This window comes from Lissotriton helveticus, chromosome 3_1 (assembly GCF_964261635.1).
Source record: "Lissotriton helveticus chromosome 3_1, aLisHel1.1, whole genome shotgun sequence".
NCBI classification, from domain to species: domain Eukaryota; kingdom Metazoa; phylum Chordata; class Amphibia; order Caudata; family Salamandridae; genus Lissotriton; species Lissotriton helveticus.
This window is the reverse complement of record NC_136061.1, coordinates 238,099,917-238,124,340: the sequence shown is the minus strand read 5'-3', so window position 1 is coordinate 238,124,340 and position 24,424 is coordinate 238,099,917.

Sequence of the window (24,424 nt, the reverse complement as noted above, 5' to 3'; positions counted from 1 at the left end):
GCTTTTCATGAGTTGAGTGAGGACTAGATTCAGGTGCCAAGTAGGAGGCGGAGGACTCACTGGTGGATAGACCCGGAGAAAGCCTTTTAGAAATTGCTTAACAATCCTGGAAGACCACAACGAAGGTCCAGACTCAGACCGTCTGTACCTTGAAATTGCTGACAAATGAACTTTTATAGATGAATGGGCCAGCCCCGACTTAGCCAAGGACAAGAAATAAGGCAGAAGCTGATGAGGGGTCAATTTTCTCTCTCGTGCACCAAATGCAAAATCTCTTCCATTTGAGGCGGTAAGTCTTGTTCGTGGAAGGAGCTCTTGCCTGAGAGAAGACTTCTTTAATTTCATTCAAGATGGGGAAATTCATAAATTCTCGCTGCTCAGGAGCCATGCTGTCAGGTGTAATGACTGTGGATCTGGATGCCAAATCTGTCCTTCGGACATTGTGAGAAGGTCTGGAATAGTCCTCAGGGGGAGAGGAGGAGCTAGCGACAACAGATGGAGCTCCGTGTACCAGAACTGTCTCGGCCAAGCAGCGGCTATCAAGATCATCCTGCATGGTTCCACTTTGATCTTCCTGATAGGCCTCGGGATCAGTGGGATGGGGGGAAAGGCGTAGACAAATGTCCTTGACCAGGCTATCGAAAGCGCATTCCCTAATGATCCTCGGTGGTGAAGCCTGCTTGCATAAGACCGGCATTTCTTGTTGGTCGGCGTGGCAAAGAGATCTAATGCAGGTCTGCCCCACTGGCGGAAGACCTCTTCTAGAACTCGCTGGTTTAGCTCCCACTCGTGACTGACTGAGGATAACCTGCTCAGTCTGTCGGCATTCTCGTTTAGAATTCCTGGGAAGTGTTCTGCCTGCAGCGACATCCCGTTAAGGATCGCCCATTCCCAGATCTCTTGAGTTTCCTGCGACAACGGGAGAGACCTGGTTATGTTATGTTACGTTATAAGCTGTTTTGTAACGCGCTCAATTACTACCAGAGTATCCTGGCGCGGTATACCGCTGGGGAACCTGTCCTGGCTTTCCCTGTGGGATGGTCCCTACTGGGAGTCCCCAAGGTGAAGCCAGGCATCCCCGCCGTTGATGGGGCCATTGTGGAGATTAGGCAAGCTAATGCCCAGAGTTGCCGAGTGGGACCCCTGGTTAGAGTAGGCACCGAGGCGAGAAATATCGAGTCCGCTGACCCTGGTCCACGACCCTGCCGCGTCGGGAATTGAACCCTGGTCCCGGGCCGACTCCTGCTTCCAGGTCTGCCGCTCTCTCACCAGTGAGCCACACCACTCCACTAGCTCCTCCTTCCTTGTTCACGTAATGCATGGCCGTGGTGTTGTCCGTCTTGCAAACCTCTTAGGCGAGGGAGAAAGGCTTGTAGAGCCAGTTTTATTGCTCTTAGCTCCAAGAGATTGATGTGGAGCCGACGATCGTGAGGAGACCAATGGCCACTGACATGCAGGTCTTGCATCACCGCTCCCCAACCATCCAATGACGCATCCGTTGTCACTACTTGAGGAGACGGATCGCTTACGAAGGCTAGACCTTGGGACAAGTTTCCCGGGTCTGTCCACCACAGGGCCGCTCTTGTCATTGTCAGAGTGACGGCCAACCTGTCGTCGAATGATCTGTGAATCTGTTTCCATTGGATGTCCTGTTGCTCCTGAAGAGGACGCATTCGCAGTCTGCAGTGAGGAATCAGAGGTATGCATGACGAAATTACCCCCAGCAGAGATTTGTAGCGGCGTACTGAAAGACACCTTCTTTTTCGTAAGTCCAGAGCCATGATCTGCAGTTTTTCCCGCCTTTCTAGGGTTGGAAAAGCTTTTGAGAGTTTTGAGTTCAGGATGGCTCCCAGGAAACGTGCCTTCCTGGATGAGACCAGAGATGATTTGTCTTTGTTTAAAGTGAGTCCTAGATTTTGAAACAGTTTTGTACATGCCTGAACAGCATCCCGCGCTGCTCCCCTGGACGGAGCCTTCAGCAACCAGTCGTCCAGGTAAGGGAAGACTTGAAAATGATTCCTTCGCAGGAATGCCGCTACTGGCACCAGCACCTCCGTGAGGTTCCTCGGGGCTGAGCGAAGACCAAAGGGTAAAACCTTGAATTGAAAGTGGCTCCTGGCTACTGTAAATCGTAGAAACCTTCTGTGTGCTGGGTGAATCGGTACATGAAAGTACGCATCCTCGAGTTCAAGCGTGGCCATGAAATCCCCCGGATTGATCAGCCGCAGGATGTCTTGAAGAGAGACCATCCGGAAAGACAGGGAGATGAGATAGGTGTTGAGCTCCCTGAGATCTAAAATGGGGCGCCATTTCTCTAGCGCCTTCCTTACCAGGAAGAACCTGGAATAGAATCCCTGTCCTTTTTGGTCAGAAGGAACCGGCTCTATAGCCCCCGTCAGGAGCATTTGATGAACCTCGAGCCGCAGGTGTTTTGATGGAATGGCTGCAGAGGGCTTGGGTGGTGGGATTTGAGTGAATTTTAAGGTATGGCCCTTTCGAATGATGTTGAGCACCCAACGGTCCGATGTTATCTTGGACCAATTCTGAAGGTATTGGGATACCCTGCCTCCCAATGATGACTTCTGGGAGGAGGGTTTAGTAGGAAGAGCCAGGAGGCCGCTATTGTCGCTTGGACGTATCACGTCCCTGACAAGCCTGCTTTCCTCTGTTGTTAGGCCTGGAGTAATTGGGGGATTGGCCCTGCCTTTGTTGATAAGGCTGGCGGTATTGTTGCGAACCTGAGCCGTAGGATGAGTATCTCTGTTGTTGGGAAGATCCTCTGTAGTTTGTACTTTTGCCTCTGGACCCTTTAAAAGGAGTTTTGCGGTACTGAAGCGTACCCAAAGATCTGGCGGTCTCAGTGTCCTTTTTGATGTCTTGGAGAGTGTCGTCAATCAATTTCCCGAATAGTGCTTCTCCATCAAAAGGAAAATCCAGGATCTTATTTTGGATCTCGGGTCGAAACCAGGTCACCTTCAGCCACCCCTGGTGACAAAGGACCGCAGCTCCAGCCAAAGAACGAAACGCCGTTGTGGCAATGTCCATGGCACAGTCAATGACCTCCATTGATGTCGCCTCCCCTTCTTGTAAGACCTTTTTTGCTTCTACTTTTGATTCTGGAGGAAGCTGATCCAGGAACGGTGCGACATCACACCATAGTTGATGGGAGTATCTGCCCAATATTGCTAGGGCCTTAGCTGCCAGCACCAGAAGACTCGCCATTGAAGAGAATCTCTTCCCGGCATTGTCCAATCTCCTTCCTTCCTTGTCTGGAGGAGTTGTTAAAGGAGCAGAGGGTTTGCGGGATTTTCTCTACGCCGCTTGAGAAATTACCGAGTCCGGTCTTGGGTGGCCCGTCAAGGCAGCTGGACCATCCTCAGGCACTTTGTACTTTTTATCTAGACGCGGTAGTACAGGGACCACCGTCGCTGGATTTTTCTTTGCCTTAAGGCCTTCATCCCACAGATGCTGCACTATTGGTATGGACCTTGTCGTCTTCCTATAAGGTTCCTTAAAATCATACAAGAAACATTCAGAGGCCACTGCAGGCATTGCCAACTTGAATCTGCCAGTCGCTCTTTCCATCAGCTGATGAAATCCTCCTATATCCGCTGGCGGGGAATCCACCGGATCCGGACATGGAGATAGAGGGTCCGGAATGATGTATTCATTCCATTCAGAAGCTTGATCAGCTCCATCATCCGAATTATGATCCTCATCCGAGTAATAATCATGGGTGCCTGCTGGTCTGGAAGGCTCTTGTGGAATTGATGCCTGTGGCTGAGCGGACACCTGAGCTGGTATATCAGGAACAGCCGTTGAGCCAGGCGCCGGGACAGGCATGGCTTGCGCAACTGGAGCCGGAGCAGGCTCTGCAGCTTTAGATTTGTAATCCTGCAGCATCCTGTGCAGGTCCTGCAGGAAAGAAGATTACCAAAACCATGTCTTGACCTGAATATTGCTGAGGTTGGGCAGAATGAGGATGATAACCACCTTCTTGGTCATACCCTCCTTCAGAATCCGTACCTGGCACTTCCCCAAAAGTTGAGAAGGACTGTCAGCGTAGCCATATGAGTCCTGATCATCCTCTTCTGACTCATCCTCATCAAACAGCAGAGCTGGTGGCAAGGGGGTTACCCTCCTGGGAGATGTCATATCCGGTGTAATTCTGGTCATTGAAATAGTGATTCTCTTCTTCGATGCCAAAATCGTCGACAGTACTGAAACTGCAGCCATCGTTGGCTTCGTCGACGGAATATGCATCGTCGACACAAGAACACTCGACGACAAGATAGGCGTCGTCGATGACGAGACTGTCGACATCCCAGCCGTCGTCGTTCTCAGTGTTGTTGTCGTCAAGGCCCTGGTCGACGACACTGTTGTCGTCGCCACCGTCGACGAACTCTTCGTCGTCACCATCGTCGACCTCGTCGCCAACGCCGCTGTCGTCGTCGACATCCTCGTCGACGATGCCGAAGTCGGCGACTCCCTCGTCGACGCTATTGTAGCTGTCGTCGACGATTCCATCCTCGTCGACGATCCCGTGGTTGTCAATTGTCCCGTCGACGAGCCCGTCGACGGAACCAGTTTCAGTTTAGGCTTCTTTTTCTTCATCGACGGAGCCTCAACGGAACCAGTTTCAGTTTAGGCTTCTTTTTCTTCATCGACGGAGCCTCCGTCGACGAGGCCTTCATCGCCGACGACTTGGAACTTCTGTCAGACTTTCCAGAAGATTGGGAAGAGGGTTTCTTGAAGGCTGGATCAGTCTTCAAACCCTTAGAAGGCGTAGATGGTCCTACCCTCTCCTTTTCACCATGGTGAGGAGGTTCGGCTGGACCCTGGCTCTCAGACTCTCTGGGGGTCTTTTTTGAGGCCTTAGAAGGATGCTCCACAGAAGGAGAAGGGGAACCCCTACCCCTTTTGACTGACCTTCTTGTTGAAGATGCAGATGCCGAGTCCTCACTGTCACTGGAGACAGTATCCTTCCTGGACTTCAACTTCTGGAGCCATGTCAGAAGCCTACCCTCACGGTCCCGGAGGGTCTTGGTTGAAAAGGTGGGGCAGATCTTACAGTCCGCAGCCTTGTGATCAGGATATGGGCAATAGATGCAGTTTTTATGCTTATCCTCAATGAATAGTCTTTTCTTGCCACAGGTGGAACATGGCTTGAAAAGGGCCTTCTTCTTTTCCTTGTCAGACATCCTGGAAGGATCAGCTAACAATCAGAAGAAAAACCTGAAGAAAAACTTCTGAAGAGTAGATGTTGAGCAGAGCTCAAAGGAGACTCCCTAGCACAACTTGCGGTAGAAAATCTGAGGCTCTGAGGTTCCTTCAGGAGGGTTCTAAGGGGTGAGGCTCTTCTGATTGGCTGATGCCTGGTTTGGCCTGTTTTACAGAAAGAGGTGGATATGCTACAAAAGGGAATGAGGCCTAGGCCTTTTTCTTTCTCTTTTGTACCTACTGCTATGTTATTTTTGTTACCGAGACTCCCATTCCGACGACGGGGAAAGTATACAAAAGCATGGGAATCTATGAAAGTTCCAATACTGGGGCAAACCGTGTTTGCCTTACTTTGTGTGCCACAGATTTCCCATACAATTTTAAGATTATACAATGTGATAAAACATTCAGACTCTCGCCAACCACATCACCTGATGGGACTATTGGGGTTTAAAATAATATCTGAAGATCTTTCATCAACCTGGCCTAAATCTGATGGGCATTTCTCAGTTCTGTATCATTTTTCCAAAGCTTTCCAACTTTAAACTCCATGGTGACTTTCCTGTACCACAAGATAGGGACTGATTCACCTATTAAGCTAACCGTGTAGATATCACCAAGTACATTAACACATTTTATTTCTTCTTCCTTTTCAGGAGTAAAATTATCTTGCATTGTGGACAGATATTTCAAAAATAGCATTTGCACTCTTGCCACATCTCATTACCAGCTCTCCAGGTCTGGGAAGAAAAGTTATTGGTGGGTTTAAAGAAAAAGACTGCTGCACACATGGTTGCTGCAGCTGGCTAGTGGCATGCACATTTACTTAGCTGTTATTAGAGAAGCACAAATATGAATGGCAATTAAATTGCATGTGTTGAAAAGCTGACTTAACTCTGATGTGATGACTAACTGCTCTAACTGCTTGTTAAGTCAGCTGCACATGCTATGGGCCTGCCCCTCTCTTGTAGAATTCTGGACAGAGGTTATACAGGGCCATACACGTCTTTTCCGCTGTTATTGTATACGTGATCTCTGTGCACAAATGGATATTATAGAGGATAATACTATTGTACTTCTCACTGTTAACATATAACTTGGCACACCTTAGATTCGAAGGATGCCGATGATCACATGTATATATGATGTAATGTATTCACAGCTATACACAACTTTAAAAAAAACTCAATAAAGTTTGTGTTAAAAAAAATTGCTTGTTTAGTCAAAAGACTTCTTTTTTAGATATGATTATGTCTGCTGAGATGTGCTTTTATATGAACATAGGGACAAAGTATTAAACAGTTAGTCAGGAATCATTTTAAGTTGAAAAATAGTTTAACACCTTACAATCCATTTGTGCACACATCATCAAGTGTAGGTCCAATGCTCTGAGAAAAGACTATTGAATAAATGCTGCGACTAAATTGAATGTATGATGTAGTCCTGAAAGTGTGATCATTCAAGGGTTTTTATATATATTATGTGGATATGTTTTTATGTCCTTTTTTTAATGTACTTTATAATGAATTGTAACCATTGATCAATGATTTTCAAGGATGGGATCCTTCTGCTACAATGTAGCTTGGACTTTAATGGTTTTTATACAAAAGCTGAATAAAGTATTTTGATTGATTGATATTACAAAAATGCAGATTCCACAAACATGGAATTAAGATGTGTCTATCAGTGAGTATAGTATAGAAAACAGTTGGTCCAACCAACCAGTATTTGTAAGGAATCTTTGTATGACACCCACATTCAACAAGTTAATTAAACAATGACAAGTTATTGAGCATTTATCACTGAGCTTTTGATTTTACAAAAATGATATGTATAATATACTTACTTAAAGGGGCTTTCAGCCAGCTTTCTTCATCTATTGGTCTGTGTCAGTCACATTTGGTTACGCCCACAACAGCATACAGCAAGGGGAAGTTGGTCAGCCTACTTCAGCTACTGATTAACTTCGATTTGAGTGACTAGGTGACAGCATTGTGCTGTTTCACAAGGAGCACATTCACAAAAAAGTAGTTACTTTCAGTGCCATGGTTTTTGTTTTTACTTCATTATTAGTGTTGCCTTTGTGTTTAGGGCCTGATATTATAGCAGAATGCTTTCTACCAGTTCTTTACAGCATAAGACACATTCCTGCTTCATAACTTCCTGCCTCCTGCTAATGATGTTGTAAATTCCTTCTGGAGCTGACTTTTTTTTATATGAGTGCTGTTATTTCAGGGTAAACCAGATTGTGTCTATTTGAATTTATTCTTTATCAAAATAATTCTCTTTCCAGAATGTGTGCAATGAAATGTGTATATATAACTGTGCTCCAACACACCAGAGTCAGTCGGGATTCAGAACTGGCTGCAGCACAGAGACGGCCTTGCTTGAGGTGGTCGAATATATTAGGGGCACCCCAGATACAGGAGGAAAGACAGCCTTGATTCTGTTGGGTCTATCGGCAGCCTTTGACACTGTTCCCCATGAGAAACTGCATGCTCCTCTACAAACTATTGGGATTGGTGGCGCAGCCCTGAAATGGCTGACTTCCTTCTTGACTGATAGAAGGCATGAAATGTGGACACCTCCCTTTTCTTCTCAAATCCATAAGTTAGTAGTTAGAGTCCCCCAAGGTTCGGCACTCAGCCCTACTTTGTTCAATGCTTATCTTACACACTTGGCGGTGTTAGCAGAGACTTTGGGGGCAAATGTAATATCTTATGCTGATGACACCCAGCTGCATTTCACATGTAAAAATGGCAAAGAACTGGATGGAGAAGCTATTAAAAGCTGCCTCTTCAATGTGTTTAATTGGCTAACCACCAACCAACTAAAAATGTAATCCTGATAAAATGGAGATTGTGTTTTTGGCCGCATTTTGCCAGACTTATGTAGGATGTTGTGGCCTAAGGGCGCTCTCCTCCTTAGCCCTCCACAGAGTACGGTAAATAATTTAGGAATTAAAATGGACAGTGCCCTAACCTTCTAAACACAAATTCATTCACTGGTTGGCTCCTGTTTTGGGCTGTTGCGATCCTTGAAAAGATTCCTACCTCTTCCATCTGTTGAATGGAAGAAAACTGTGATTCAAACACTAATAACTTCCAGACTTGATTATGGCAACTCACTTTACCTGGGTCTTCCTTGATAAATGCTCAATATTTTGTCATGGTTTAATTAACATGTTGAATGTGGGGGTCATACAAAGATTCTTTACAAATACTGGTAGGTTGGACCAACTTTTTTCTAGACTAATATTGTCCCAGGTCTGGCTGAATACCAGGTTTCCCTATTGCTGTGTGACAAACTATCAGTGAGTATAGACTTAGTAGATTTGATTTGACAAAGCATTGAAGAAAATAAAGACGATGTTGACGTGGGTCACACTGTTTGAACATACATGTATGCGTTCTTGCGTACCTGCATCATCATAACACTGTTCATTCTAAGATGGTAGCACACACACTTTGAGGCATATGTCCATGCAAGAATGCGTGAGAAACAGCAGTTGTGAAAGGTTGTGGTTGAAAGAGTAAGATAACATCAGTTACTTTCCGCAACTGACCTGTTTCAGTTTGTCCACTAATGAAAAATCATCATCATGTATGTATTTTAATTGAAGACTATCACTACACTTATAAATTAATTTATTCTAGTCTAGTCTAGTTTGCTTTCAGGGCTCTTGTATGTCCTGGCTTCTACAGATATTGAACTATTATACTACTAATTAAATCTGTGCTGTGCCATCTATCTATCTATCTATCTAAGTCTGTCTGTTTTTGTGAACCTATCTATCTGTTTTGCAAGCCTCCCTTTTCAACTGTGTCTACCTAGTTGTAAAAAAGACTTACAAAACATTACAAAAAAGCATTAGCAAAGGCAGGAGCCAGCACCAGATCGATTCGCTTTTTTAGATTGTGTGTTAGTATGACCTTTTCTACACGGTCTGATTCAGCCCTTCTGTGAAACTTGAGGCATTATTACAAACAGATACTCTACGATAAAAAAAAGTTTGATCACTGGTCCTGTTCAACACTGCCAAACCTCTGATCAACTTTCTAGTTTTTAGCAGGGTAGACTATTGTAACAGTTTCCTGTCCTGGATGGGCATCCCAATTTCTATTACACTGATGAGGGATGAAAGCCTGAAACCGGCCCTAGGATGCTTGTTTTCAGTCCAGGGAGGACCTGGCCTGGCAGTTCGGGCTGGACTGTTCCCATTGGGCGCAGGGTCAAGACTGATTTGCATATGGCTTGGTGAGCAAAAAAACGATGGATTTAGGCCCAGATCTCTGTACTGGGGTGAATGTATGACATTGTTCTGCATTCTGTCCATCAATTGTTCTTTTTGCATTGGTCACCCCGAGTGGGACGGGTATGCTCAGACATGAGTCCCGTGCTCTCCATGCCACTGGAGTCAACCTATCCTGGCTGATGAGGGCAAAGCCTGTAACCGGTCCTAGAATGCTTGTTCCCAGTCCAGGGAGGACCTGGCCTGGCAGTCCGGGCTGGACTGTTCGCACTGGGGGCAGGGTCAAAACTGATTTGCATATGGCTGGGTCCAAACTGGCATGGCATGGTGAGCAAAACAACGATGGATTTAGGCCCAGATCTCTGTACTGGGGTGAATGTATAACATTGTTCTGCATTCTGTCCATTAATTGTTCTTTTTGCATTTGGCACCCCAAGTGGGATGGGTATGCTCAGACGTGGGTCCTGTGCTCTCCATGCCACTGGAGTCAAGCTGTTCTGGCTGATGAGGGTTGAAAGCCCGAAACCGGTCCTAGGATGCTTATTTCCAGTATAGGGAAGACAGACCTGGCCTGGCAGTTCGGGCTGGACTGTTCCCATTGGGTGCAGGGTCAAGACTGATGTGCATATGGCTGGATCCAAACTGGAATGGCATGATGAGCAAAAAAATGAGGGATTTGAGCCCAGATCGCTGTACTGGGTGAATGTATGACATTGTTCTGCATTTTGTCCATCAAATGTTCTTTTTGCATTACATGACAAAGGAGCAGTGTACTTGGGGAGGAGGATCTGTGCCTATGTCCCCCAGGAATTTACGGTCAGCCTTCGGTTATCTTGCCAGAATTCCAAAAATCCGCCGGGCCAAGACTAAATGCAGATCCTATTCTTACCTTGGGCCTGTGGCCTGGAATAAGCTTCCCCTGAAACTTCGTACCACATCAGAGATGGCCATCTTCAAGAAGGAATTAAAAACATGGCTCTTCAACAAGCCTGATATGACGTCCAAAAATTGCTGCAAACAGCTGTACAATTGCAGCGAGGACACTCCTTGGAGTATGTGTGCGCTTCATAAATCCCAATCATCATCATGTATGTAATTTAGTTGAGGACTATCACTTCACTTATAAATCAATTTAGTCTAGTCTAGTTTGCTTTCAGGGCTCTTGTATGTCCTGGCTTCTACAGATATTGAACTATTATACTACTAAATAAATCTGTGCTGTGCCATCTATCAATCTATCTATCTTTTATGTCTGTCTGTTTTTGTGAACCTCTCTATCGGTTTTGCAATCCTCCATATTTATCTATTTTTTCAACTGTGTCTACCTGGTTGTAAAAAAGACTTACAAAACATTACAAAAAAGCATTAGCAAAGGCAGGAGCCAGCACCAGATCGATTAGCTTTTTTAGATTGTGTGTTATTCTGACCTTTTCTACACTGCCTGATTCACCCCTTCTGTAAAACTTGAGGCATTATTACAAAGTAGACCACAGTAGTATGCCTACAGCTACTCTACATTAAAAAAAAATGTGATCACTGGTCCTCTTCAACACTGCCAAACCTCTGATCAACTTTCTGGTTTTTAGCAGGGTAGACTATTGTAACAGTTCCTGGTTGGGCTTCACAATTTCTCTTACTCTCCACTAGACGAGGTCATAAACTTTGCATCCTGTACACCATTCTGTCTTCCCAGACACACACATACATACACAGAGCTACAAAAACAGTTGGTACATGTTTACAAGTCTGTACATCTCACCAAAACCCTTTCACTATGTTATCACATTATGCACCACCATTTAATGTCTATTCTACCAAACACCTGTTGTCCACCTACATCACATTGGGCCCTCTCCAACTTTAGAGCATTTTTCCCTTCTAGATCCTCTCACCTGGAACCCACAAGCACCGGTAACTTGGGACTTGCTCTCAATATCAGAATTCAAAATCTCAACACAAATATTCTTCTACATTAAGAGATGCAAACTGGATGACAATCTTTTTTAGGTCTCGCATAGCGTTGCAGGGCTACGCCCTGCTCACTTCGCGAGGCATGCAGTATACAGTGTAGTGGAGGAAGCTCCGCCCACTTTCCGAGCATCTTTTTCATTGGCTTAAATTATAAATGCTGCTTTCTCATTAGTTTTCAGCTTGTTAGTCCCTCCTCGTCATGACAGCCATGTTGTCATTTTTCTCCTTCCACAGCTATCACCCCCTTTACTTTAAAAACACTTTTGTTCCCCTGCCTCCCCCCATTTCCTCCCGCAGTTTGTGACTTCTCTGCCCACCAGCACCCCCCCACTCCTTCCCATTTGTGTCTTCTTTCATGCCTGCACTTTTGCTTACAATGCAATAGGGCTTGCGTAAATACGAGTCCTATTGCATTTGTAAATGTTTGTTTTCTGCTGGGATTGGTTACAGTGAGTTCGCACTATATTTTACTTGATCTGTCCTATCCTGTCCAAAACACATGCGCATACAACGTCTTTACACGTCATACACAGGCCAATTCAGGGCGGATGGCAGAGACAGCACAAGAAGAAAACGAAACAGGACAAAGTAAAGTGAAGCGCGGTGGGTTTCACTCCCGCCTCCTCACCCACAGATCACCCACCTAACTACTATTCTTTCCAGATTCCTGTTCCTTTCGGTGAACAGTGCTCCAATTATAATGCAGTGAACGCGTGCATTTTAGGAAAAGAACTAAGACACTGAGTTGATATTAAATTGGCGCAGTTGGGAATTTAGCTGCCAGGCCAAGCGGAATGGGTTTCCGCTTGGCCTGGCAGCTAAATTCCCAACTGCGCCAATTTAATATCAACTCTGTGTCTTAGTTTTTTTCCTAAAATTCACGCGTTCGCTGCATTATAATTGGAGCAATGCAGCCTGCCTGCTGGGAGTGCCCGCCGATGTGCCCGGGTGACGAGACCTGTGCCAAAGGGATCCACAGCTGAGCTTCATGCCCATATGCCTGCTCCCAGGCATGGTGGCTGTCACCCGCGGGTGAGCCCCTGCCTCCTTCATGGTCTGTGCAGCCGCAGGGGTGCCACCAGTACCGCGCCGAGCTCTCGCCAGCTGCTCAGCAATCTCAGCCACACTCTGGAGCTGGTGGTCATTGGGTGTGTTCGCTACATGCAGCAACTGTCAAACCTGCAGATAGCGGTGTCTTTTTACCGTGCTGGATCACCCTCGGACCCCCCTGTCGCGTGCTCACAGCGGAGGTATTACAGAATACACTACTTAAGTAAGAGCCATATCTGTCTGTCACCGTCTGTGCTGGGGATAATTTAGCTAAAAAAGCTGCATGAATTGTTGACTCTCACTGCAGGTGATACGTTCACCTGAATGGAGTGGAACTGTTTGAAAGTCAGTGGTTGTTTTTCGAGATCTCGAGTTCTGTAAATCTGTCACTGCTGCTTTTGGCGCTCAAGGAAACAGTCAGAGACTTGTTAATGTAAATTGGTACAATTATAAAGTGTGTGCACGGGGTGATTTTCCCAGATTCACAAGGTATTGAGTGACGCTATGGCTCGAATCCTGATCCCGAGGTTCGGAGTCTGCAGCTCTGATGTGGCAGCTTATTGGAAGAGGGGGGCGGGGTAGAGCCGAGGGCGCTCTGTGTGCTTGTTTTCTTTCCTCAGTTTTTAAGTCTCGACCTAAAGCATTGCTTTAGCAATGCTTGTTTGTCGAGATTCTAGTAAGCGGTCTGAAAAGTCTACCAAAACGGCAAATTAGCCACAGTTCATGTGATCTATGCGCGTGCACAAACCAGCCACGTCACAATTCACCATTTGTCTGTGCCTCGCATCAGACTTCAAAGCTGCCGCTCCTCGCCCATCAGACTTCAAAGGCTGCCGCTCCCCCGCCCGCCGCATCAGACTTCAAAGAAATGCGCTTAATTCCCTATACAGTGTCTTTCCCTGCTCTCGCGTTGGTCTGGCTGGGTCTCGCGTCTCCAGCCCCCTCCTACCACACATTTTTATCTTTATTACCTTTCTTCCATATCTTGCATTTACTTCCTTTCCCCTGCCTAGCTCCCTTCCACCTTGCCTTACATTTTATATTTCTTACATGTCTAATTTCACCATTTCGTTATTCCTTGATCGTTTAACCCTTCCTTATTTAAACATGTATTGCCTTCTTTCTTTTTTTTTGGTTAACGTTTTTCATTCAGCCTGTAATTCAGTTGCTTTTCTTTTTGTGATGGGTTTCCTCTTTATTATCTTTGTCGTTCTCTCTCACCTTCGTTTCTTTCATTGCCTCTTCCTTTCTAATGTCATTGCTTCTACAGGTTCACTTTCCAATGCTGTCCTTCTTTGCCTTTTTCGTTCCAGTCTCTTTCCTAATTTCGTTTCCCCTTTCTTTCGCCCTCTCTTTGTTGCTTCTTCTTTCCCTTTCTTCCCCATTTCTTTTTCCCCTCTTTCCCCTCTCCCACTCTCCCTAGTCTATTATATCCCTCGACCAGCCGTTGCCCTTACCTCCCTTTCCTCCTGCTCCCTCACCTCGCCATCCTGCCCGATTCTGGGCTGCAAGAGCAGCAGCAGCTCACATGGGAGGAGAAAACTTAATTGAATTCAGTTTTTCACAACTCCTGCAGCCTGACAGTTGGGGCCCTCTTTCAGCGGCTCTCCTCCATCTCCTTGATCTAATTAACTTGTTTAGCAACCTACCTTAGTCCAAAAAACTAGCAGCCGCCCCTGGCCCTAGCAGCTGAGGGCAGACAGGGAGGGAGTTAGAGGGTGCTTTAAAAGAGATCTCCAGCCCTGACAGATTGAAAGGTTACAGAAGAAAACCAGACACTTCCGACACGAGGACATTATAATATCCCATTTCTGAACAGTGGTACCATGCAGAGGGCACATGTGTGATGGGTGAATGCAGGCCACCAGTGACGCCAACAGAAGCACATATTCACAGCATTTGTAGCAGATGCCATTCACTGCAATCCAAGGTAGGGCTCCGATAACAGGCATTGCCAATGTTATTAACTATAATATATAGGTTAGCCAGCAATAGCCATATGATAACCTTTTCCATCTTGCTATGGAATTCTCTTAAATCTCCGATTGTAAACCTCCTTAGAACGCTTCATGAATAATACAAGGTGACATCTCTTTGAGAAGAATGTAATGATTTTTTTGCTTTACTTTCTGCAGAAATAATAGTTTAGTGCATATCAATCATATTTTATGACAAAACGTACTTTATTCACATGTTCTCCATTACTTCATCTCTGTGCAAGGAGAATGTTTCTCACTCGGTACTACTGGCCCGGATGTGTTGTTGCACAGCACTATACTGACAGGTTCCTTAGCCTAGTCGCGTCTCATAAAACTTCAAAAAGAAACATATTTGGAAATGTCCTTATATGAATGGAAGCCTTATTCCGTATATATAAAACCTGTCTAAAAGTTCCATAACAGTTTTTATTGGTCGTCTGTAATAAGATTACGTATCTAATCAAGTGCAAGGACACAATCCATGGTGCTAGAGCCAGTAAACTGTATAAAAGGTTAGCCAAAAGAATTAACACTGCTATTTGAACAAAGAAATTGATACCTTTTTAAACTCCTTTGATCTGTTTCCCTACAGCGAACAGTCATAAGTAAATATTGTCGGCAGCATGTTTACTGTTTGCACAGCAATAGTTCTTTACACAAAGCAAAAATGTATCTGCTCAGGGGCACCACTCAGAGGCACCACCACATCACTCAGGAACACCACCACATCACTCAGGGACAAAACCACATCACTGAGGGACACCACCACATCACTCAGGGGCACCACTCAGGGGCAACACCACATCACTCGGGGGCACCACCACACTCGGGGACACTACTCAGGGACACCACTACATCACTCAGGGGCACCACCACATCACTCAGGGGCACCACCACATCATTCGGGAACACCACCACATCACTCGGTAACACCACCACATCACTCGGGAACACCACCACATCACTCGGGAACACCACCACATCACTCGGGAACACCACCACATCACTCAGGGGCACCACCACATCACTCAGAGGCCCCACTCAGGGGCACCACCACATCACTCAGCAACACCACCACATCACTCAGGGACACCACCACATCACTCGAGGACACCACCACATCACTCGGAACACCACCACATCACTCGGGGACACCACCACATCAATCTGGGGCACCACCACATCACTCAGGGGCACCACCACATCACTGAGGAACACCACCACATCACTCAGGGACACCACCACATCACTCAGGGGCACGTCTCAGGGGCACCACCACATCACTCGGGGACACCACCACATCACTCAGGGACACCACCACATCACTCAGGGACACCAACACATCACTCGGGAACACCAACACATCACTCGGGAACACCACCACATCACTCGGGAACACCACCACATCACTCAGGGGCACCACCACATCACTCAGGGACACCACCACATCACTCAGGGACACCACCACATCACTCAGGGACACCACCACATCACTCAGGGACACCACCACATCACTCAGGGACACCACCACATCACTCAGGGACACCACCACATCACTCAGGGACACCGCCACATCACTCAGGGGCACCACCACATCACTTGGGGACACCACCACATCACTCAGGGGCACCACCACATAACTCGGGGACACCAGCACATCACTCAGGGACACCACCAAATCACTCAGGGGCACCACTTGGGGACACCACCACACAACTTGGGGACACCACCACATCACTCGGGGACACCACCACATCACTCGGGGACACCACCACATTACTCGGGGACACCACCACATCACTCGGGGACACCACCATATCACTCGGGGACACCACCACTTCACTCAGGGGCACCACCACATCACTCAGGGGCACCACCACATCACTCAGGGGCACCACCACATCACTCGGGGACACCACCACATCACTCGGGAACACCACCACATCACTCGGGAACACCACCACATCACTCAGAGGCCCCACTCAGGGGCACCACCACATCAATCAGGAACACCACCACATCACTCAGGGACACCACATCACTCAGGGACACAACCACATCACTCGAGGACACCACCACATCACTCGGAACACCACCACATCACTCGGGGACACCACCACATCAATCTGGGGCACCGCCACATCACTCAGGGGCACCACTCAGGGGCACCACCACATCACTGAGGAACACCACCACATCACTCAGGGACACCACCACATCACTCAGGGGCACGTCTCAGGGGCACCACCACATCACTCGGGGACACCACCACATCACTCAGGGACACCACCACATCACTCAGGGACACCAACACATCACTCGGGATCACCACCACATCACTCTGGAACACCACCACATCACTCGGGAACACCACCACATCACTCGGGAACACCACCACATCACTCGGGGACACTGATAGAGCAAGATTTCGCATCGCGACTTGCTCGATTCATGAACCTCGAAACCGTTGTAACCTCGTAACGAATTGTACGTTTTACTAATATCTTTTATTTCCGATATATATGTATGATAGAGAAGCTTGCTTATGTGTTTTATTAATACGAATAACTTTTGTAATTCTAAAATGGCCGCTGCTTGACTCTTCTTCTGCGCATGCGTCAGTCACACTCACGTGACTTCGTGTAGAGATAGTTTTGGAGGGAAAGGGTGCGCATGCGTAATAAGCAATAAGATGGCTATAACGTGGTGAAGCTTTGTGCTGCTGCTCTTGTGAAATTGTTCGTTGCACTTACCAATAATGCATAGTATATTTTTATAATGATGAACCTGAAATGTGAAATCATGACATGTACTACATTCATTTATTTTTATGTACTAATTTGTTTTCGCTTACTTTTCATGTATTTTCGGCACTGAGGGGTGAATGGGGATGGGGAGTCCATCTTGGAGGGCAGATCGGCGCATGAGCAGATGCAGTGAAACGGCATTGAAACCAAGCCAAAGAAGGTTGTTGGCAGAGCCTGCCTGGGAACGTGCACCTTCACCCAGCCAGAAGCATCTAGATTATGCTATATTGTAATACATTGTATAAATGTTCATTGTATTCCGTGCGACTTCTCGTGGGAACCCCAATCTTGCTAGGCGGCACCTTAGGATGCAAATTAGGCCTTAGAATAGTCTGTTCTGATTGGTGTGTTAACCAAAGCCTACCTTAGGACCAATCCAAATTGGGGATTCTGACATTTTGCAACATTTGGGGGGTGGTACCCTGTCCTAAAACAGTATAACTAGCCTAGGTTTAGCTAGAGAAAATTGTCCGACTTGTCTGAATAGCTGACCTGTCACTGACCCAACGCACTCAATAGGTGACTTGATACAGAGGTTCTGCGGAGCTCTCTGTCCGAAACCTGACCATAGACTCTGAAGGTTTTACTGAACCTTAAGTGCTGGCGGAGCACTTTTTCTGGGAATTCGCTGACCCAATCGGGGTCCTGATCGATAGCTGCAGAGAGGGTGGAGCGCAGGCATTGCTTCCAAACTGCGGGTGCTGGTCGTGTCCTGGTGGTCCTGTCCTGATCCGAATCTGGGTTTCCTGTCCTGTCCTGGGGGTCCATTCTGCACCTGTTGTCCCACTGAGGGTTATCCTTCCTTGAGGGTTTTTCCTGTCCTTAACTGACCCATGGCCAGGGTTGGTTTTCACACCAGTCTAGGTAAATATCGCTCTGAGTTCTTAAACTGCACCTTTCTATTTTTTCTGTCTTTGCTTCAATAAAGACATACCTTTGCACGTGAATAATTTCCCATGCTTTCTCCTGCAACCATTGCATTTCATAAAGTCATTTGCATTTGATTTCATAGCGTGTTCCTATGTTACCCTACCTTTTAGAAATCATTTTCTGTATTGCAGTTTGCAACTTCCTGATATGGTCTTGGTTTTTCTCTCGTAAAACTGACTAAAGTAACTCAGATTTATAGCGTGTTCACTTTGCCCTTATCTTAGTTTTCCTCTCACTTAGCGGGTTCCCTGTCGCACTAGTATTTCTTTTGATAAAGCTGTATGACTGCCTTTTACTTGAATTTAAGATAAACTTTCAAAACTTCCAGTTGTCCGTGGTCATTTCATAAAATAAAGTCGTGGTCATAGGTACCCATAACGGTGGATGGTAAGTTGGGTACACTAGAAGTCATCGAAAGGGAACTCACAATTATTGGTAGTAGATTGTGTGGTCACCTGATCAATGTATATGATAAAGTAAAGTATATAGGCCCGAAGCCAGAAGTGGCGACATTATTGGTCGGGTGACCCGCGATCTCTAGCAGTAATTTTCTGGTAGCAGAGGTATGGTTAGGGACTAATGAAAGGATAGGTAGGACTAGTTAGTCTAGCTAAGTCGGATGCTGCTAACAAGAGTAGGCAATTCGGGTGATCTGATCACTCACTTGAAGTGTTTGCTTTGAAAAATTATGAAATGTTTTAAAATTGTTATTCTTCTTATCATACTGTTATATGTATTAATCCATTCGTACGTAAAACGTCTTGCATGTTGTTAAGAATCCCCGGGGAATTGAATAGCGAGTGGTGAATAGAATCCACTTGCTTTGAGGTCACTGGCCCAAGGAAAGTTGGTGCAGGTTAGGCAGAACTGGAAGCACTAACTAGGGTTTTTCTGAATGTATGATTGAATAAATGTTAGTGACGAGGTTCATTGGCAAAATTCCTACTGTGGCATAACCTAGTGAGGGTCGCACTGGAAGAGTAGCAGGTTCATCGGAGCTCGAGTGAAAGCAAAGGGGTTCGCTAGGGAAACTTTAGGCTCGGATATATCCCGGAAAGGTGGATGAGTCTAGGGGAGTAACAGGTTCTCCAATGCTAGTGTGAAGGGTAGGCAGAAGAGATCTACTCGTAGTGAGTGAAAAGTAAATGGAAGTAGTTTACTTGCAGTAAAACAAATCTTTCTTGTCTAGACACTTGAGCACAGTGGCGAATGTGTATTCGTTGTAAAATAACCAAGCACTAAGCACTTTAAAAAGAAAGAAAGTTTCCGTTACCTTGTGAAGGAGGGAGTCAGTCGCGAAGCTGCTCTGACGTCACTCTGTGCCGCGAGGGGATTGGTAGACGCAGCGGGCTGGTAGCGGAGCTGGAATTGTAAAGGAGGGGCGAGCGCCGGAGCGTGGGAACTGTCTCGCGAAAAGGCCGCGCACCCATTGGTCGAGATTATTTGAACTCATGAATTTCATTGGTCGCACGAAAATAATAGACGCACTCGGATTGGAAGTGATTTTGTAAACAAAATCACTCGTAAAATCGTATATGGCATTCGTATAGACCGCATACCAGACCTGATCCACGTTATATGGGATTTGAGAACGATCAGTGGAAAGGAGTTAAAAACGATATTATGTACGGAACTAAGAGAAAAGTATCTCTTGTAAATAAGGTGAAGAATTATTTCAAAAAGGACAAGCCGATTAAAACTAGAGAAGGTGTTGTCATACCGCAACCCAACACTCCCGCATCTTTCATGATGTTCGATAAAGGGTATAACACATGTGTATGGTTGGAGAATTGGGTGAAATACACGAAAGATGACGGAGTATTGGCTTTTCCGTTAGATGGAACATTTAACAGCAGAATTCTATTTAATTTGAGAACCCGGATGAATGATTTACATCCCAGACCTAGATTAACGCAGTATGAAGCGCTAGAGGAATGGGAAATCGAGGCTTTCGAAAGGGATAAGCCACGGATGGATAAAGGGTTAACAAAATTTTATCCAAAATTGAAACAGGAAGCACGAGCTAAAAAGATGAAACAGTGGAGGCAGAATATGATAGTGGAGGGATTGTTTCCCATGATGCCAGCCGAGGATCCTTCTGGGGGACAGAAACGGTTGGAAAAATCTAAACATTGGGTACCCATTGGAGAGTCGGATGATGAATTATTAGATGACCTATGTACGAGAAGTCCGCCTCCTTATAATGAGGGACATCGACCTTCCAGTACAGGAGATATTTCCCGAAGACTTCCTTCTCAGGAAGAAGTTAGGTCCGCAAGTGTAGGAGGGGGTTACCACATTCCTCCCTATACCGAGAGTCTAGGACCAGTGGATACAAGAAACATTTATCCCAGAATGTCAGCCAGTGGGGAGACAGGATATTCCCGTGAAGGAGATTTTTGTTCTCGACCTCCCTACGGAGGCGAGATGAGACCCTCAAGTTCAGGAATGCCGTTATTACAGTCTCAGTATGAGGAAGAAAGAAGATCCCTAGGTACAGGAAGTTTATTCCCAAGACCAAATTATGGTGAAGGACCTAGTGAGACTCATCCCACTGCCCCAAGTTATGCTCCCACACTAACCCCGCAGGTGTTACATGACAAATCCATAGAGAGATTACTGGAAGAAAAGGAGCGGGAGGTTCTAGCAAAACAGAGAGCTGAGATCATTCAGAAAATGACCCAGTTAAATACCAGTCCTGAAGCATTGACAATCCCAGTAACAATCGGACCCGTAGTTTCATTGTACGGGGATCGGCATGAAAGTTCAAAACCTCCAGTCATTACTCCCGTAATAGCACAGTCCAGACCAGAACCCTTAATTATAGATGAACAGACGAGCGAATGTGAATCTGAAGTCTCACTGATGGATCTGCCCGTTAGAAATACAGGGAAGAGAATGCAGAAAAGACATAATCCTTTCAATGCGAGGGAGATTCAAATGGAATCAACTTCAGGTACTAGAAGTGTCACTTTGGTTACACCTGAGGAAATCGAAAGATGGAGTCAAGAATTAGAGAAACAAACTTCGCAAGCAAATCCTTTAGACCTCTACAAACTGAGAGTAGAAATAGAAGAATCAATGGCAGGAATCGTGGGGTTAGACAGATTAAATACCTACTCTGAAGAAGAGCTGTTGTTTATGTGTAAAAGTCTTACCCGCAATGTCCGAGTACTTCATGAAAAATTGACCGATACTGCTGCTAGTATGGGAATAGACATTTCAAAATCGAAACCCTTGCAGAAACCCTACCGAGCAGAATTTTCAGACAAAGATTTGGAAAACCTGAATATATCAGGGAAAAAGGCACAGGTCAAGGAACTATTGACAGTGTTGCAGAAATGGGGAGACGTGGAAAAATGGAAAGCCAGATGGGCTAGAAAGAAAGATGAGGCCAGGTCTAGGCAGGTAACTCCCGAATTCGCTCTAAGAGAAGCTGAAAAGCCAGAACAGTTATGCCCTATGCGTGAAGTACCAGGGGGAAAATATGTACATGTCCCATGGTCCCGTCAGGATATTGTGTCCTTCACAAATGACTTCCCAAAATTACGAGAAAAGCCGGTCGACTGGTACCGGCAGGTAGAGAGATTCGTAAAAGTGCAGAAATGCCTATGGAAAGACCTGGATGGGTTCTTCGACATAGTGGTCCCTGTAGATCTGTGGACTGAGTGTAAAATAGCCATCGCCTGGCCTAGTGAGGAATACCCGAGAGATGACAAGACAGGGGAACCATCAAAGGAAGTGATGAGGAAGTATGAACAGGTAATTCAACATTTGAAAATAAAAGTACCTGCAAAGGAAACTGATTGGACCAAGATAGATAGAACCACGCAGGAAAGGGACGAGACAGTGCACTCGTTTTATGAAAGGCTGTTGCAGGTGTTCAAGACATACAGTGGTATAGATAACATCGAGATGAAGGACATGACCCACTTCATTTACAGGTTTGTAAACGGTTTAAGACCCGAAATTTGTCAGTGGATAAAGGATAATAAAATCTGTTGGCATACCAAAAAGATAGATGAGGTCCTACGGTACGCCAAGTACTGTGAGGACGAAATGGCAGAAAAGAAAAAGGCCCTGAAGGAGAAGGTGATGTGGGCTCAAGTGAAGCTCGCAGAACAGCAAGAAAAGCAACTGAGTAAATTAAATAAAGTTACTCAGAAGCAAGGTCCTGGGGGAGGGAATGGAGGAAAGCCCCGACCTAAAATGAGTAGGGAGGAAGCCAAAAAGAAATTTCCCTGTCATCAGTGCGGAGAAATTGGACATTGGCGAGACGAGTGTCCGTATTTACAAAATGATAATGCCCAAACACCTGATTTAATTCCACAGACGCAGAATGAAAAGCAAAGAAAGACCCAGCAGCAGGTAAAAACGATTCAAGTGCCACGAGCGCCAAAGCCTATATTTAAAGGGAAGTCACCACAGGGTGATGATGTAGAAGTCTGGGGAGGCAATGAGGATAGAAATACAGCAACTTCGCAGTATTTGTTGAACGACACCTTTTTCTGTGATGACCAATACTGACGGGGCCTGAGAGGGGAGGACGAGGAGTGCGTACTTGGCGCCTCTTTGCCGGTAGACCAGTCAGGGCCATACATTGAAGGAAAGGTTGATGGAAATGATGTCACCTTTCTATTGGACACTGGTGCTACCCGTTCTACTGTGAGAACAGTGGACGTTCCAAACCTACCCCTCTCGGGAGAAGCAATCCAAGTAGTAGGAGTATCTAATCAATTGATTAGTACACCTGTTACCGAACCCATGGAGATCTCAATTGGAAACTTTAAACAAATGCACAGATTTGTTGTCTGCGATACCAGTCCGGTAAATTTACTGGGACGTGATTTGCTGTGCAAAATTAATTGTACCATCTTTTGCACACCAAAGGGCGTCGAAATTCAAACCCCAGATGAAGACGGTATCTACAAGCTAATGCTAATTAGACCTGACTCAGAAATAAAACGAATGACTATACAGGACTTGCCTGAAGAACTCCAGCAGACAGTGAAGTTGGAAGTGTGGGACTTTACTGGAAAGGATGTGGGATTAATGAAAAATATAGATCCAATACAGATAACAATGAAAGAAAATGCAGTTTACCCTAACACTAAGCCTTACAAAATGAGTGCCGAAGTGAGAGCAGGTGTTGCTATTGAAATACAGAAATTGCTAGAAGCAAACATCATACAGGAAGGAATGAGTAGCCCGTGTAATTCACCCATTATGGGCATTAAGAAGCCTAGTGGCAAGTACCGAGTAGTGCAGGACCTGAGAAAGGTAAACAAAATTGTGGTTCCTTGCTGACCCATTGTCCCAAACCCAGCAGTCATCCTGGATCAGATTCCCTGGGATGCTGAATGGTTCACTGTGATAGAGCTATGTCATGCTTTCTTTTCGATCCCATTGCATCCAGATAGCAAATTTCTTTTCTCATTTGCTTTCAACAGTAATGTGTATGTTTGGAACAGGGTCCCCCAGGGGTACACAGAAAGCCCCTCTATCTTTAATCAGATCTTGAAAAAATGCCTCGAAACTTTAGTCTTACCGGGAAAATCTGTTTTGGTACAGTACATAGACGACCTATTGGTGGCGTCCAAAAGCCATAGGGATTGCGTGGTTGACACCATTGCCCTACTGAATCACCTGAGTGAAAAGGGACATAAAGTGGCCCCTGAGAAATTACAGTTCTGTTCGAAATCAGTGAAATATCTGGGACACCAGATAGAAAAAGGTATCAGAAAAGTCACCTCAGAGAGAGTCAGAATAATTCAGAATATGCAGTTACCCCGTACTCAGAAAGAAATCAGAATGTTCCTCGGAGTTGTAGGTTATTGCAGGCAATGGATTGTAGGATTTGCAGTTCTTGCAAAACCTTTGATACAAATGACAAAGAAAGGAGCAAAGGACCCAGTTGAATGGAATGACGAGAGCCTAACAGCTTTCACACAGTTGCGAAATTGCCTGTGTACAGCCCCTGCTCTGGGAATGCCTGACTACTCCAAGGAGTTTGGCTTATTCTGTGACACTCGTGACAATTGTGCATTGTCAGTCCTGACTCAGGAGCATGGGTTGACCAGAAGGCCTGTGGCATATTTTTCTGCCACTTTGGATCCAGTGGCTGCTGGACTACCTGGATGTCTAAAAGCTGTAGCTGCAACTTGCACCAGTTTAGAACAAAGTGAGTCTATCATTATGGGACATCCTGTAACTGT